Below are 18739 nucleotides of genomic sequence, written 5' to 3'. Positions count from 1 at the left end.
AGTGATCCACTGTGTTTAGCTATCGCTAGCCACTATGTTCTACATGGAGATACGATGAGGCAGCTGGGTTCCTGCGTAAGCAGGTCGACGCTGCCGGGAAGTGGGGAGAAAAAAGGAGGAAGAGGTTGATTTTGATTATGTCAACCAGTTAAAATCTGTTTTATTGAGAGTAAGATGATGTATGTAATCTCACTGTAGCAACAAAATTGTTTATCAGTTATTGAGAGAAGTCTAATACGATATTATTATTATTGGTTTGAGTCCGTTAGTTCACCACTACTGTCAGAAGCAGACAGCTTAGCTGATTTTTTCTTGTACTAATCATTGTCAAATACGATTATCTTCAGAATTCAACTTCAGTTCTTCCATACCCCGTCATCTGCGACTGCTATTAAGCGTCGGCGCTGGTTGCTACACTCCGGTGCTCTCGCTCTGCCTTGTCTTCTTCTGGCTGGAACGATTTCTTTTATAAGACGATCAGGCTGCCTAATTTCCGTTTGCTTGTCGTACATTTTCTGGATGTGTGAGAATTTTCGTCATTTCATGCAAAATTTTGATGTGGACCTCATCACTTAAGACTTCGCCTGGAAACTTTCCGTTTGGTTATTTCGGTCTCCGTCTGACCAATCTGTTTAGCTTTCGACCTTTGTGGACTTTGGTTACTGCTTGGTGGAAATTGCTTATGTATCAAGATATACGCAAAATAAACGTGGTACGACTTGTTGGTTACGGTTGCCTTAACCCTTCTTGCCTGCAATGGGCCTCCGCTCCCTCATATTTATCTGGTCTGTAACTCATGCGGCGTCTGAGATGCCTCTCTCATTGAAACAAATCAAGGAACTCAGTTCATACACTCGATGTCTTTCCTTCATTCATTGGAAAGTTTTTGCGGCGTGGATGGAGAAACTATGCTGGAAAGGGAAATTAGTAAAAATACGAGGGATTAATAACTACACTGATCAAATAATCAAGTAACCTGCGGATATGTTGGTATCCAGCACTCTTTCTAAGCAACTGGAAATTTGCTAAGTCATACTACTCGAATCTCGTTCACTTACCATTCTTGAGACATACTACATCAACCATTTATGTATCCTTAACACTATATAAATGCGTAAAATATGTGGCAGCAGTTCCACTAGAGTATTTATTACTACATAGGATACTAATTAAGTATTTGTGTGTAAAACAATCCAAATATACATACATAAGGAACATGCTTCCTTAATCTCAAGAGGTAGCAATATGTTTTCGTACGTCTCTTTCAGGTGGGTAGGTATACAACCGGTGATGACGCATATCAGTTTTCCGTGTATGAACATACTGCTTTAATCGTATCTTTGATGACTAGTTGAACAGCGGCCATGATTCTACACACTGTGTTCCCCCCGCAGGCGTGGTTTCAGACGTCGAAAATTCGTGTGACAGCAAATAGAGCCATTCGTTGAAAGGAATTACACAAGTTCTTTTCGTTTGTGACGGAATTTTCAAGACGATGCATTGGCAAATTGATTTATTCAAGGCGTTAACTGAATAGATCAGCTTGGCGATTTGTTAGTACGAAATGCCTCTCTGAAATCGCATTGAAAGAGATCGGGACTGGATGGACGACGTGTAAGGGCTTCCCACGTGGACACTGAAAAACTGAAATGCGCCATCAAGTCCAAACGACCATGAATGTTGCAGACGACATCATTCTGTGGCACGATTACGCCCGCCCACATATTGCCTCGGTTGTTCATTGTACGCTGGAGGAGTTCCGCTGGGAGGCTCTTGAACAGCCTCCGTACACGCCCTGTCTCTTCCAATGCGTTTTCCATATTTTTGCAGGCCTGAAGAAAGACATTCGTGGCCGTCAGTTTGCTTCAGACAAAGAGATGCACGCCTCGGTAGAATTATGGTTGCATAGATAACCACAGACATTTTTCTATGCAGGTATTGGCCCTCTTGTCTTACAGTGGAATAAACGCGTTAATTGTTTGGGTGAAAACTTCTCAAATAATAAACAGTTTACTTACGTTTTCCATGTGTCTCGTCTTTCTTCGACTGCTCTTTATAAAATCCGCTATTTATTTGTGAAAGCCGGTCGGTGTCGCCGAGTGGTTATAGGCGCTTCAGTCTGAAACCGCGCGACCGATATTGTCGCAGGTTCGAATCTGCCTCGGGCAAGGACGTGTGTTATGTCCTTAGGTTAGTTAGGTTTAAGTAGTTCTAGGTTCTAGGGGACTGATGACCTCAGATGTTAAGTCCCATAGTGCTCAGAGCCATTTGAACCCATATTTGAGAAATTTGTTTCCACTGAAAGCATTACAGTTTTCGTGACAAAGCCGGTCTACCATCAATGCTACCGCTATCTGGGGCCGTGATACCTGCTGACCATTGAGCGTATGGGTGAAACTGAAGCCTCTTTTGATGTTTATCACAATGGAAAATGCTATTCAGTGACGATAGATCATTTGCTAACGTTTCTCGTAAGAAAATAACTGTTAAAGACAACTTTATCAACATTCGTATAGAAAAAGCCGTTGTGCCTATCAAATTTATTTTTGCAAGGTTTAAGTTTGCCTGGAATCCCCAGAGATGTCACTGCAGCAGCGCATTAAAACCAATTCTGGAAACAACACATCACAGGTGAGGACAATAACGTGCCGAGGGTTTTCAGACCTCTTTATGCCGACACAAATCAAACAAACTTATTAAATACATGTCTAATGAAACTTGATAGTAAACAGCTAAAACAAATCATCATCATCATCATCATCATCATCATCATCATCATCATTTAAGACTGATTATGCCTTTCAGCGTTCAGTCGGAAGCATAGCCCCCCTTATACAGTTCCTCCATGATCCCCTATTCAGTGCTAACATTGGTGCCTCTTCTGATGTTAAACCTATTACTTCAAAATCATTCTTAACCGAATCCAGGTACCTTCTCCTTGGTCTGCCCCGACTCCTCCTACCCTCTACTGCTGAATCCATGAGTCTCTTGGGTAACCTTGCTTCTCCCATGCGTGTAACATGACCCCACCATCTAAGCCTGTTCGCCCTGACTGCTACATCTATAGAGTTCATTCCCAGTTTTTCTTTGATTTCCTCATTGTGGACACCCTCCTGCCATTGTTCCTATCTACTAGTACCTGCAATCATCCTAGCTACTTTCATATCCGTAACCTCGACCTTGTTGATAAGGTAACCTGAATCCACCCAGCTTTCGCTCCCATACAACAAAGTTGGTCGAAAGACTGAGCGCTCACTGCATTAGCTTTGCTACACCTCGCTTCCAGTTCTTTCACTATGTTGCCATCCTGTGAGAATATGCATCCTAAGTACTTGAAACCGTCCACCTGTTCTAACTTTGTTCCTCCTATTTGGCACTCGATCCGTTTATATCTCTTTCCCACTGACATTACTTTCGTTTTGGAGATACTAATCTTCATACCATAGTCCCTACATTTCTGATCTAGCTCTGAAATATTACTTTGCAAACTTTCAATCGAATCTGCCATCACAACTAAGTCATCCGCATATGCAAGACTGCTTATTTTGTGTTCACATATCTTAATCTCACCCAGCCAGTCTATTGTTTTCAACATATGATTCATAAATAATATGAACAACAGTGGAGACAGGTTGCAGCCTTGTCTTACCCCTGAAACTACTCTGAACCATGAACTCAATTTACCGTCAACTCTAACTGCTGCCTGACTATCCATGTAAAGACCTTTAATTATTTGCAAAAGTTTGCCTCCTATGCCATAATCTTGTAGAACAGACAATAACTTCCTCCTAGGAACCCGGTCATATGCCTTTTCTAGATCTATAAAGCATAGATACAATTCCCTGTTCCACTCATAACACGTCTCCATTATTTGCCGTAAGCTTAAGATCTGGTCCTGACAACCTCTAAGAGGCCTAAACCCACACGGATTTTCATCCAATTGGTCCTCAACTAATACTCGCACTTTGCTTTCAACAATACCTGCGAAGATTTTACTCACAACGCTGATTAAAGAGATACCTCTGTAGTTGTTACAATCTTTTCTGTTTCCATGTTTAAAGATTGGTGTGATTACTGCTTTTGTCCAGTCTGATGGAACCTGTCCCGACTCCCAGGCCATTTCAATTATCCTGTGTGGCCATTTAAGACCTGACATTCCACCGTATTTGATGAGTTCCGACTTAATTTCATCCACCCCAGCCGCTTTATTGCACTGCAATCTATTGACCATTTTTTCCACTTCCTCAAATGTGATCCTATTTCCATCATCATTCCTATCCCATTCTACCTCGAAATCTGAAACATTACTGATCGCATTTTCACCTACATTGAGCAACTCTTCAAAATATTCCCTCCATCTGCCCAAGGCATCCACACGATTCACCAGCAGTTTTCCTGACCTGTCCAAAATACTTGTCATTTCCTTCTTACCTCCCTTTCGAAGACTGCTAATTACACTCCAGAATGGTTTTCCAGCAGCTTGACCCATAGTCTCCAACCTGTTTCCAAAGTCTTCCCACGATTTCTTCTTCGATGCGGCAACTATCTGTTTGGCTTCGTTTCTTTCTTCAACATAACTTTCTCTGTCTACCTGGGTTCTGGTATGTAGCCATTTTTGATACGCCTTCCTTTTGCTTTTACAGGCTGCCTTGACTGTATCAATCCACCAAGCTGTTTGCTTCATCCTACTTTTACACACTACTGTTCCAAGACATTCTTTAGCCACTTCTAGTACTGTGTCCCTGTATCTTGTCCATTCCTTTTCCAATGACTGTAATTTACTACATTTAACTAACTGGTACCTTTCTGAGATCGCTGTTACGTACTTGTGCCTGATATCCTTATCCTGAAGTTTCTCCACTCTTATCCTCCTACATATGGACCTGACCTCCTGCACTTTCGGCCTCACAATCCCAATTTCACTGCAGATTAAATAATGATCAGTGTCATCAAAGAATCCCCTGAATACACGTGTGTCCCTCACAGCCTTCCTGAATTCCTGATCTGTTATTATATAGTCAATGACAGATCTGGTTCCCCTGCCTTCCCAAGTATACCGGTGAATGTTCTTATGTTTAAAAAAGGAGTTTGTGATTACTAAGCCCATACTGGCACAGATATCCAAGAGTTGTTTCCCGTTCCTGTTGGCCTCCATATCCTCTCCAAATTTACCCATAACCTTTTCATACCCTTGTGTTCGATTTCCAATCCTGGCGTTAAAATCACCCATGAGCAGAACACTGTCCTTGTCCTTTACTCTAACAACTACATCACTGAGTGCCTCATAAAAACTATCCATCTAAAACAAATATAAAACATATTTTGAAATAACGCTAATGGCCTTTATAAAACACGAAGAGAAATGTCGCATGCTACTTCTCTAAAACAGGAGAGGTAAAACATAAACAAGTTTTGTTGTGACTTGTATAACGTCTAAGTGATAGACAAACATTCTCTATCGCGAGTTACTTTTATTTAAGTGTGGGATACGTTACTGCGTCATTCATTTTCGCTTTTGTTTGCGTGTAAGCATCGTCTAGTTCGATTGAAACGATCATACATGAGGGTGTTGTTATTCGTTTTATCAGCAGGCTCAGGAACACGGAACGGCAGACAATTAACTGGGCCACGAAGCTTCCACCGCAGCGCACTACACGATGATTTATGGGACATAAATATGATTATTGGTACCCTATTGGCTGCCGGGCTTTTCAGCGAATCGTATTTGCAATTACAATCCAGCGAAATGCATGGCCTCTTTTGGGTGGCTGTCGCAAAGACTTCGAATCTCCGTAGTAGCTGTTTATTTTTACGCCTGGCCCATTAGCAAAAATTCTAGCGGTTGCCTCTCTGGAGGTTTGGAAGACAAGTCCTATGTTCACAACAGTACTACTTTAAAAGTGTATGCATACGTTAGATTAATATCCTATTGGAGTCCACTTGTCAGTAAACTTGTCAGTAAAACTTTTACATACAATCGACAAACTTAATTATCTACTGCACGAAGAGAGACCGTAGAGGTTACGATTATGGATAAAGATGATAAATTAGCGGTTGCTCAAAGGGCAGAAATGTACAACATCATGCAAAATGACTAGGTTCTGTCGAGCTTCAATTTTTTTTTTAACCGCGTTTGGTGAACATCCCATGAAATCTGCACTTACTGTTTAATAGCGCACATGACAGTAATACACAATTGTGAAACACACTTAGTCGACGCAGGCTGACGGAAAGGCCACATTTTACACCATGAATCATTAGGTATAGTTCTATCAAGTTTTATGGAGATGTTTATCATAGAGTGAAAATTTAATAACTAAGGATTCATTCCATTTGTAACTGCCACTCATCATGAACATCAGAGCAATGTGTGACCCCCCAAGGGCACCTTCAAACCCTTGTATTCTGGAGGCACCGTGGCATGGGAAGAGATAACCTTCAAGTCCCATCTTGAGGAATTTATTGCTCTCCCAGAAACACATAGGTGTGTTAGTTAATGAAGGTATTGGGCTGAAGACCAGGATGAAAGTTATTCATAAGGACCTGTGACGTTTCAAAAGCATTAACTGAAGTGTGAATCGAAGACAGTATGGTAAACTAAAACAGTGGAGACATCAAAGGACTAACTCTTGCAACCAGAATTTATACTATACAGGGTTATTAGTAAGTTACTCCAGGATTATAGAAGACGACTGCATAAAATTTAGAAAACACTACACGAAAACTGCTTATCAGTGGATGTGAGATCTCTCCAAGTTTCGATTTGTAACATGTACCGTGACTTAGTTACACTAGGTGGCAGGCGTCTCGCAACACGTAGGAAAGTTATTTGCTCTCTACCGTGGCAAATAATTCGATCGCGCCTGCCGATAGGCTACCAGATGAACAGATTTCCAAAGGTGAGCTGTCCCCTTTTCCCGGACAATTTATGTCAGCGACTTCAATGCACTGCACGTACGTACTGACGTTTGCTGGTTACAAAGAGCACCCATTTTCAGCACCTGTATTGTGAGTTGAAAACCGTAGAGATGGTTTTAGTGCAGTGGGATTTTGAAACCTAGAAACACATTCAGACTATTTATTTACCGTCCTGCTCTCTAACAGCACGAAATTTCGTGGAAAGATCTCATCGCAAAGCTAAACGCCTTGGTTTTAAAGATTACCACCCCAGCTCCCTCATCATACACTCCTGGAAATTGAAATAAGAACACCGTGAATTCATTGTCCCAGGAAGGGGAAACTTTATTGACACATTCCTGGGGTCAGATACATCACATGATCACACTGACAGAACCACAGGCACATAGACACAGGCAACAGAGCATGCACAATGTCGGCACTAGTACAGTGTATATCCACCTTTCGCAGCAATGCAGGCTGCTATTCTCCCATGTAGACGATCGTAGAGATGCTGGATGTAGTCCTTTGGAACGGCTTGCCATGCCATTTCCACCTGGCGCCTCAGTTGGACCAGCGTTCGTGCTGGACGTGCAGACCGCGTGAGACGACGCTTCATCCAGTCCGAAAACATGCTCAATGGGGGACAGATCCGGAGATCTTGCTGGCCAGGGTAGTTGACTTACACCTTCTAGAGCACGTTGGGTGGCACGGGATACATGCGGACGTGCATTGTCCTGTTGGAACAGCAAGTTCCCTTGCCGGTCTAGGAATGCTAGAACGATGGGTTCGATGACGGTTTGGATGTACCGTGCACTAATCAGTGTCCCCTCGACGATCACCAGTGGTGTACGGCCAGTGTAGGAGATCGCTCCCCACACCATGATGCCGGGTTCATTTAAACATAAACATTATTTGTGGTTAATTTAAAGAAAAGAATAAGCATAGATTTTCTGTACAGTGGAGGAAAAGTATATTCTCAAAGAAGAAAGGCGTTAAACTATAAACATTACCAAATTTACAATGAATACAAAACGTACATTTTTATGTTTTTCTCATACATGGAGCAGTCCAACAATCGCTGCTTTTGTATGTGTGATATTTTGTAAAAATTAAATGTCCTGGCGTGCGCGTAAGTATTTTTTATCCTCACTAGGTTTACAAAAGCGTTTTCTTTCTTGATGATAACGTGGTTTTTTACACTAAACTTGTAGCGGTGCTACACAACACGTCTTAACAAGTCGGCAACCAAACATCAAAGGTAATGATGTACATGTTAACATATCGGCGACCAGAAGTACAACCAACTATAAAGACTCTAGAATTTTCCTAACAAATGATAAATTGTTCTTTCTTCTGTTTCGCAGCTTCTTGCTATCAAGCGCTGTGGCAATGATTTTAAATATCTGCGTCCAGCGAGTCATAGCATTTAAAAGTACCTTTTAAACGCTGGCCGCGCGTCTTGGTGTAGGCGAACGTTATAAACAGATTTCGTTTTTATTTTTACTCTCGTGTTGTCATGCTTAGTATCACTGCAAACTACAGCTTGGTGGCTGTCCTTTTCTCATATGCAAAATGTCTGAAATCCAATAATATCACATTGCTTCCCGCGTGAGGAGCGATGACTCCGTCAGGATTATCGAGACTCACGCGTAGTCGTGATATTATTGCTTTCGTGAAACAAGTTAGTATTACTTGCAAAAATTCTTTACAATAGATTTTACACATTACATCAAGCAAAGTGGTTAACATACAGAGTATCAGGTAAGTATATTCGTACGAGTGAAATTGATAGTAATTTGTCCATAGGGTAACTACATGACAATTGAACTGTGCCCTTTCTAATGTATTGTACAAGGATAACAAATGTTCGTTTCTCGGTAAAAGATAATGAAATTAAGATAAAGAGACACATACATAGATACATTATACATGGCATAATAAATATAAAAAAAACAAAGAAATAAATTACTTGACTTCGCAGGAAGTCTGGGTGCTGTGTGCACTCGTGGAAAAAATATGTTACAAAAAATTGACATTCTTGTTTTACAGTGACATACTACAGGAATATTTTTGTCGTTGTTTCGTCGAAGATTTCTTGCAGTAAATACGTAGCACTTTACTTATTTGTGTCTTCTATGACCTGCAAAAAAAAAAAAAAATGTTTCACTACACTTGGGTAGGTATGAGTTGCACTGGGAGTGGTAGAACTTCGGGTATAAATGATAGCACTGCACTTGAGTGGGGAAATTGATTACACTTTCACAGTGGAGGAAAAGTAGGGCATCACTTTCACTGTGGAAGTTGGAGTAGTTGTCGGGGTGTGATGTTGCGTTGGAAATACGTCGTGGGTCAGGAACTGGAAGACTGGTTCTGCAACATGTTGAGCCGTATGGTGGCGGTCTCTATTTCACTTGACACTTGTCCGTGCTTCCATTTATGTTTTCGTACATGAAAAATACAGGAAAAAAATCTGTATTAGAATGTGCTTACTTACTAATAACTTAGTCTAAAAGAAAATTGGGTTAGGTAAGGATAACAATTGTTTATGTACATAAGGTCTCATTCTCTTAGGAATGCTTAGTTCTCATATTTATCTATTTTTCTGGTTTTACTTGGTTCGACACGTTTTCGTCATTACTCGGCCTGGTCAGTAAATTCGGTAGCTATTGTCAAAATCGAGCTTAAGACTCTTCCGATTAATGTCTTTATAATTTCACAAGGTACATGAGTGCTTAATTCATTGCTTTATCATATTTTATTTTGAATGCATTTCAAACACATTTGGCATCCGCGCTCGTTGTGCAAAGAAAAATTGATTGTTGAGCGCTCAGGGTACACATTGTTACGTCCGTTGGTCACAATCACGTGATAATAACTTGACAGTTCCACAACGCTAGCAGCAGTATTCTGCTAGAAGCAGAGCGTTAAGTGTCTACTAGCCGTGGTGTGAGTTTTTACACAGTTTTTCATCGACTCTGGATTACGGAAGCAGCCAGATGCGGCGACTCCCGCAGCTGTTTCGAAGAATGTGTCCGTGGAAAGGCGTACAGTACCGTTTGTGGTAAGTACAACACTTATTCACTTTCACTCTTCGGCTTTCTACATCGTGGTTTCGTGGTACAAGTACTTATAACATTACTTCACACGCGGTATTTCACACGTGCCCTTGGAGTTATCACCTTTTCAGTTCACACTTTATTATTAATTCGTGTTCACATTTATTTGGTCGTCATGTTAAGGTTCACACGCACCACTTTTATACGTGTCCATTAATTACTTGTCTATAGTCGGTTCACACGCAGCAGCACATACGTGTCCATTTATTACTGACTGCATTATTACTACAAAGTACAGTTAACATTTAGTATACATATCATGTCCAAAAATTTTTTACAAAGAAATATTTAGTCTCTGTGACTACAAGGCCTGACGAAAAGCGTGTCTCTTGTTCGTAGTTTGTGCTTCCAAGGCACTTTAGGTTTACACTTTGTTCGAAATCTTGTTATTCTTTTCTTTTTACAATAGTTACTCTTTTCGCAAGTTCAGCTCTTTTATTTTCTCTCTATTACGTCGTTAGTTTGAAGACATAGTCAATGTGGCTTCGTTTACGTGATGAACAGTTCGTGTTCAAACTACCATTGGGAAATTGGGAAGCTTGGTGTTCCCTGTCGTGCAATTGCACATAACAATTCTTAATTGAACTCGCAATTTGCGAAGAATAAGCATAGCCCGTCGACAACAAATGTGTCACGACTATCCATTCGTATAGCCTGTATGTATCAATCATGCAACCAGCTCGTAAAATTCACTTCTCTACTGGATAAGGTAGGATGGTAAGGATACTGGTTAGAGGAAAACACAAAAGACTTTTATGGAGTGAAGAGATTTGAAGGCACAGTGTTAATGACGTATGATATGATGAGCTTAACATAAATTATTATCACCTTAGTTTTTCATGACAAATAGTATAATTAAATCGATACAGTAGTTTCAGTGTCGTCTGATCCAGCTCTCTAAACAATTTTCTGTGCATATCTAAAATTACTTAAACCATGCATTAGCAGTGAACTGTGTCTGTTAACTATCTTCTGTTCCATGTATCGTAAAATTGTTTTCTAAAACAAAATCGTCGTATCTCGAGGACCTGAAATAGATATTTCTAGTACTAAACTAATTTATTTATAAATGATCTTTGTATTTCAGCTGCACTGTGCCGTAAAATTGTTATGAGCGTATACGGTTTTCTCCGTATTATAATAAAATAATTGAGTTGCGCACTTCTTTCCTGCTACCTGGATCGTTATTGACTTACTTGATTCTTATATGCTAAGCTGCTGCTTTTTGCCTGCTGCGTTTCATAGGTGGTCTCATAAAATTTGTTGTCACACACTCCTTATGCATAACATAACATTTACCTCATTAGAGTAAGCGACCTTGATCATTTTTATTTATTTATTTATTTATTTATTTATTTATTTATTTTACCTACGAGCAATCATTCTGGTCTGAATGATCATTTTAATTTATTTCATTCAAGAGGAGAGAGCTTTGCTATACTTAAAACTAGTGGTAGCAGGTGGCACTTAGCACGTCCCTACTATAATATATGTCAGCTCTTTCGGCTGTGGCCGTTCATGGCTCAATTAACTTAAAACTAACTTACATCTAAGGCAAATCTTGCTCTCCTACAATAAATGTGTTTTACTTAAGGTGCTCATATAAATTACTTATCTTGTTGTGGCAGGTCAACAGGGTGTTAGTCCTGTGCACTACTCTTACATACGTTGGTACTTCACACATAGTATGACAACTTATAGTGTGTGTGTATATTTTCTTTTAGCAGCTTAACTTAACAGATATTTTCAATGGTTGACTCGGTATTTCTTCAAGTCTGCGTGATGAAACAATCCTTTTATTCGTCCAGATACAGGGTCAGCTAATAGATAGCAACCAATGTGCGGCTTTCTTAAGATAATATATGGTCCTTCATACAAGTGCTGCCACTTGCGATTCTTATGATGAATCAAAGATGGTTTGAAGTGGGTCTTTAATAGCACTCGTTCATTTATACGATACGATAAGACTTTGCTAATGTGTTTGTCATGCGCCTTTTTTCTTAGGTTGGCATGAGTTGTTAAAGATATGAGAGCTTGTCTTAACTTGTCGTCTAATGTTACTTCAGGGTGTTTTGGGATGGGGTATACCCATTCATTTCTTTCTAGTCGTTTAGAGACTAGTTCTGATGGTGTGAAACCAGTTGTTGTGTGAGGTAAATTATTAACAATCTCTTCAAAGGGTGTGACGAAATCAATCCACCGTGTCTGCTGGTTTGGAATATACGTTCGTATGAAACGATTGAACTCTTTGAATACTCTTTCTGTGGGATTACTTTGCGGTCGATACCGGGATATCAAAATTTGTCTGATGTCGTTGGTTGCAAGGAAATTTCTCCATCGTTTCCCCACGAAAGTTGATGCGTTATCAGATAACATGGCTTCAGGCTTGCCAAAGCGAGGAAAATAGTCTTTCTCAATACGTCTAATTAGCGGAAGTATATTAGATGACTTCATTGCATAGAGTCTCACGTGTTTGGTAAAATGATCTAACAATACGACCAGATACTTCACACCTCCTCTTCCCTGAGGAAGTGGACTTGCATAATCCAAACTGACGATTTGGTTTGGTCTTTCTGTACGTATCGGGTTTAAAGGTAAGGCATTTGACAAGTTGAAAGGTTTCGCCTTTTGGCAAATGGAACAATTTCTTAATAATTGGTGCACCTTCTTGTGAAGATTAGGTACATAGCAGTATGTTGAAATCTTGCGTTTGCATTTTTCTGGGCCATAGTGACCCCAGGAGAGGTGAGTGTACCAAATGAGATGTTCAACATAATCTTTAGTAATACAGACACACCACCTTCCTGTCAACAGAGAAGTTCGGTGAAACAAAACTCCATTGTGTACTTTATAAAATATTGACAACGAGTGATCAGGGTTGTTTTGAAGAAGCTGTTTAATTTCTAGCCAATTGCGATCTGTGTCTTGAAGAGTATTCATTTGACGGCAAAGACGCAGAAAGTAACTCCGATGTAGAGGATCTTTCATAAGCAGAATTTTGTGATTAGAAATCTGTTCTATTAATTCAGTAGGCTCCGGCAATCCTTCCGGCATACGTGACAATGCATCAGCAATGATGTTATTCTTGCCCTTTACGTAAATAATTTCAAAATCATACTCTTGTAGAAATAAACACCATCGAGTAAGCCGAGGATGATACAGTTTGCAAAAGAGTAAGAAGCTCAGTGCTTGATGATCTGAGTATACTCTGATTTTGTGACCATAAATATAGTAATTAAAGCGGCGAAAAGCCCACACAACGGCTAATCCCTCTAATTCGGTTACCGAATATGATCTCTCACATTCGGTTAAGACCCGACTGGCAAAGCTGATTATTTTGACTTCCTCCTGCCCATCAGTTTTGTCTATTTGAAATAAACATGCACCTAATCCTTGAAACGATGCATCGCAAGAAATGCAGAAATCTAAACTCATGTTTGGATGACTTAAAATGTTACTCTTTAGAAGAGCTTCTTTGATCTTGTCAAAGGCTTTTTGGCATTCAGAAGTCCACATCCAGTGGACGTTTTTCTTGAGCAAATTTAACAATGCGGGATTGTTCATTGATTGATTCGGAATAAAGCGACGGAAGAATGAAGCTAATCCAATAAAACCTTTTAGTTGCCTTTTAGTGCAAGGCACAGGGAAATTTTCTATTGCTGTGAACTTGCTGGGATCAGGTGAGATTCCTTCCGAAGAAATTATATTGGCAAATTTGGATTTTTGTAAATTTGCGGTAACACCAAAATCAGAGAATCTTTGAAAGATCTTTTGTAGGAGAGTTAAATGTTCTTCCCAGGAAGTCGTTGCGATCAGTAAATCATCAACATAGACGGTGACTTGGTCAAGTAACTCTGGTCCTAGCACATAATCAAGTGCTGCAATAAAAACACCAGAACTAATGTTGAGACCGAAAGGTACTACACGAAAATGATAGGATCTGCCGGCAAAGATAAAGGCTGTGTACTTCCTCGATGATGATGATAGTTTCACCTGCCAATAGCTACTTCGGAGGTCTATTGAGGATAAGAACCTCACACTATGGAATTTTTGTAGTTGTTCCTCCAGTGGTTCTGGTCTTGTGCATACTGGAATGATGATTTTATTAATATTCCTTGCGTCCAAGACAAGTCTGACGCTTCCATCGTTTTTGAAAACAGGTAACAACGGGCTACTGTAGGGAGAGTCGGACGGTTCTATGATTTTCCACTTAAGCATTTTACGTATTTCTTGTTTGACGGCTTCTTTACGGGACTGCGGAACTGAATAGGTTGTTTTGCAAAAAGTATCATGGGGTTTCACTCTCATGTTAAATTCATAGTCTGCTATGATACCTGGTTTTCTGGAAAAAATGTTCACAAATGTTGCTAACAGGTCGTGTAGTTCATACTTCTGTCTGTCGTCGAGTCCGTCTGTTTCCAAAATTTTTATGCGTAACTCGTCGGCAGTTGGTAATAAGTCAGGGTAATTGTTGACGTCACTGAACTCGTCAACCGCACGGTGGTAATGTTGCCTGTAAGAAAGTCTACGTATTTTCACTTTACGTTCCAGGTTGGTTATCCTGACTTTGGTTCTCATTAGATGAATGACCAGTGTCCTATCATCTAGTCTTAACGTGCACTTACCTTCAGCTAAATCAATGATGGCACGATTTCTTCGTAGAAAGTCCATTCCTAACAAGCATGGCACTGACAGGTTCTTTACTACTAAAAATGTGCACGGTATACAGTCGGATTTAAATTGTATTGTTGCTTGTACTTGCAAGCTAACCTTCTGTACTAGGGAGCCTACTGCTCCGGATACAGTACATCCTTGTACAGGAAGTGAAGGAATTTTTGTTACAGAGCATACCTTTTTATATACACACATAGACATAGCATTAATATTTGCACCTGTGTCGATGATAGCAATGATTGGTATATCATAAATGTGAATCAGAGTTGACGCTTGTACTTGGTTTTCCCAAAAGTCGTTGTTTTCGTAGGTGTTCTTTTCGTCTAATAGTTCGTCCTGTAAGTCTCTGTCGTCTTCGTATCTAATAACGTTGATATGTCTTTTAATGAAGTTGCCCCCCATTGGTTCCGCAGCTTCCCCGTGGAGGCCTAAAGAAGCTGCTAATGGCTTTCCGACTGGGGTGGAGCTGAAATGTCAGTTATTTTTATTTGACTAGTATTTTGCGACCTACCAGGTCGAAAATTTGCGTTCGTATCCCATACGACTTGTGCATCTGTTGATTGCGTGTTATTTGACATCGCGTTTGGTACTTGGTTCGCCTGTGTGTAAAAAATAGTCGGATTTCCTTGGCTATTATAACCGGCGGTGTCAGGAAAAGCATCCGACGAATTGTCCTGACTATTGTTCCTGAACTGTTGGTTGGGTTGGTGAAAAAATGTCGCATTTTTCGGCTGTGAAAAATTTATTTGCTGAGAGGGAGTGAAGTGACTCGGATGACTGTACTGTGGTGGATTGTTATAATTGTTCCATTTCTTTCCCTTGTGACGATTTCCATTATTCGTCTTGTTGTTCTGGTACTGGTAATTACCGTTATGATTTATCGGTGAATTACCGTATTGTTGCTGTGTGTTTTGATAAATCGGATTGTACCTATTCTGGTGTGGATGTTTGTTATATTGTTTTCCATTACGGCGGTTGAAACTGTTATGATTGCCGTAAGGCTGAGCGTTTGGTTGTCCCGTGTTATGTTGGTACGACATTCCATTGACGCAATTTGTTATGTGCTGCTGCGGACCGGGCGGTCCATTATTATAATTATTCCGCGCGCTCGCACGCACATCCTCATAGATCATATCCAAATTGTCAAGAACAGAAAGAAAGGCTTCTAGGTCTTCTTCACTCACATTAACTAGTTTTTCTCTTATTGACACAGGAAGTTTTGACTTTAAGATCATGATTACATCTTTGGTTGAAATGGGCGTGTCCCAATACTGAATTTTACGTAGATATTTTTCAAAATAACGTCTCAAACCTCCTCCTTTGGTGTTGAAAGGTTCGGCGTTGTAAACCTCTTTTCGGAGTCTTTGTTGTATACCTGAGCTCCAGAATTTATTCAAAAAATGCTTTTCAAAATCTGCATAGGTGTGACATTTGTTTATTATTTCTGTACCCCAAATTGATCCTTCACCGTGTACATAGCCTAAGATGAACTGTATCCGCTGCCTGTCGTTCCATGATTCTGGAAAAGCGCCTGTGAATGATTTTAGAAATACCATTGGATGTATATTTCGTTTTTCAGGTATAAAAGTCTGAAAAGCTCTGTGTTTTAGCACACTCTCGTCTCGCATTAGTTCAAAGAGTGTTAGTTGATCGGCATGACTACGTGACGTAGAAGTTTCGCCACGCGTATTATTTACTGTTGGTGAGAATTGTACCTGACACTCGGGATATTGATGATTATCGTGTTCTGGCGGTAGCGAATACTCACTTTGATTGTCACCTTGCAATTCCGTAAATTGTCGTTTTAGTTGATCTATATCACTGCTTAGCTGACGTTTCCATTCCGGAAGATCGTGGCTAAATGCTCGTCTGATTTCACCTAATACACTGGTTAAAGTGTCACCAGAAGTACCGGGAGCGGTTAAGATTTCTGCTGTAGCAGATTTAACCGTACCCTTTAGTTCAGCGTGTACCTTGCTGACAATGTACTGTTCTTTGGATTGCATCCACTCTTCAAATTCCCTGTTAAGTGTATTGCTTATACCGGTGTTGACATCTGCGATCTTTTTGTCAATATTGACATCGGATATTTGCTGAGCAAGGTCTTCGACTCGCTCGCCAACGTGGTTGACACTTTCTGTCAATTGGCTTACTCTCTTTGAAACATCACTGTAATGTTTCAAAGAGTCACTCGCAGTTGATTTACACACATCTATTTGGGCCTGCATATCTATGAACTTGCTACCAATATTGGTCTCGGCGGATTCCACCATCGAAAGAACACTATCAATTTTTTGCGTGTACGCTTGCATTTAGCTCGCTTGCGTAAGCAGTGGTAATGGCTTTAATTTTTTTCTCCATGGTGTCATTCGAATTTTTGATTTGTGCTTGAATGTCCTCTATCCTTGATTCTAAACTGCTGAACCTGCTGTCACTTTGATTTGCTAACTGACTGATTTGCGTTCCAAGATTGTCACTTTGGTTTGTTAACTGACTGATTTGCGTTCCAAGATTGTCACTTTGGTTTGTTAACTGATTGATTTGCGTTCCAAGATTATCACTTTGGTTTGTTAACTGACTGATTTGCGTTCCAAGATTATCACTTTGGTTTGTTAACTGACTGATTTGCGTTCCAAGATTACCCATGTTTGCTTCAAAACTGGTTTTCATATCAGCAAACAATTTTAGTATATCTGACAGCGAGCATTCACGTGACTGCGACGCGGTCTGTGGCGCCGACAGCTCACGTGTCGCTTCGTCCTGTGTTGTTCCCTCTACGAGATTCAGGTTTGTTTACACCCGCGCGCGGTCTAAGTTGCCTTGGTTGCTCATCAGCCATCGTAAATTTAAAGTAGTTACACTGCACGAGCTAGAAAAGATAATTTTTTTTTAATTATGATTTTCACTTGTCAGGTGCGCCAAGGATTTCGCGTCCTGATTTCTCAGATATTGCTTGCGCGTTATAAACAATTGAAACTGACACACGAAAATGCCAATATGGCAACGAGAGAGATAAAATAAATGAAAAACACTTATAGAGCACTGAAACTGGCGGCCATTGTGATTTACTAAAATGCACAACAATGGAATTCTTGCTAACTATTTCTAACTATTGTAAGCGAAATGATGTGATAGAGGCGGATCTAATAGCAAAAGGAAACAGAAATTTGGAAATTAAATTGCTTGAGGAAAAGGAAAAAAGCGTAGAGAGTGAATGTCACGAGCCGACTGAATGCTCGGTACGCAAAGCTTCAAACGTAATGAAACATCGTACTCACATTAGTTGTCTTGCGCGCTGCTATTTTTTGCTGTTGTGGATTCTTGCTGCGATTTTCTGCATATGCGTCCTTTTTTTATCACTGGTTTTGGCTTCCAATTTTCTCCAGATGGTAGCATGAAAATAAAAAGAACAAATTAGTTTTTTAGTTAGGTCCCTGTTCGGGCGCCACATCTAGCGTTAAAAGGTTTTTCTGGCTTTTCTCATTTAACCAAATATAACATTGATGATGATAATTCATGGCAATGTTTGCCGACAAGATAAAGAATGCAACCTTTTAACACTAGATTGCGTACTCACGGCAGTTCTCCTTGGCCGTTTCTTGGTACGACTTGGAAAAAGAGAAAAATTAATGAATGATCGACGATGCGTCGGTTCTCGTTTGTGTTTAGGAGACGTACGGATTGATTGCGTGAAAACAGTTTCTCAAATGACCTCTTAACCCGGATTGCTTTCACGCAATCAGACTCTTCAATGAAATTACCTAAGGGACCTATTTGAATAATAAAAAAAAATTGGAAATGAATGCAAAACAGTGAAATTTTGTAAAAAAGGTTGTCAGATCGGAAATTAAACACGTTAATGGTCTCCCAAATACAATCGACACACCGCGATAAAGAGCGAACCTGTAACAAAGTTCATTTAAACATAAACATTATTTGTGGTTAATTTAAAGAAAAGAATAAGCATAGATTTTCTGTACAGTGGAGGAAAAGTATATTCTCAAAGAAGAAAGGCGTTAAACTATAAACATTACCAAATTTACAATGAA

This window comes from Schistocerca cancellata, chromosome 2 (genome assembly GCF_023864275.1).
Source record: "Schistocerca cancellata isolate TAMUIC-IGC-003103 chromosome 2, iqSchCanc2.1, whole genome shotgun sequence".
Lineage (NCBI taxonomy): Eukaryota > Metazoa > Arthropoda > Insecta > Orthoptera > Acrididae > Schistocerca > Schistocerca cancellata.
Note: the sequence above shows the minus strand (reverse complement) of the source record.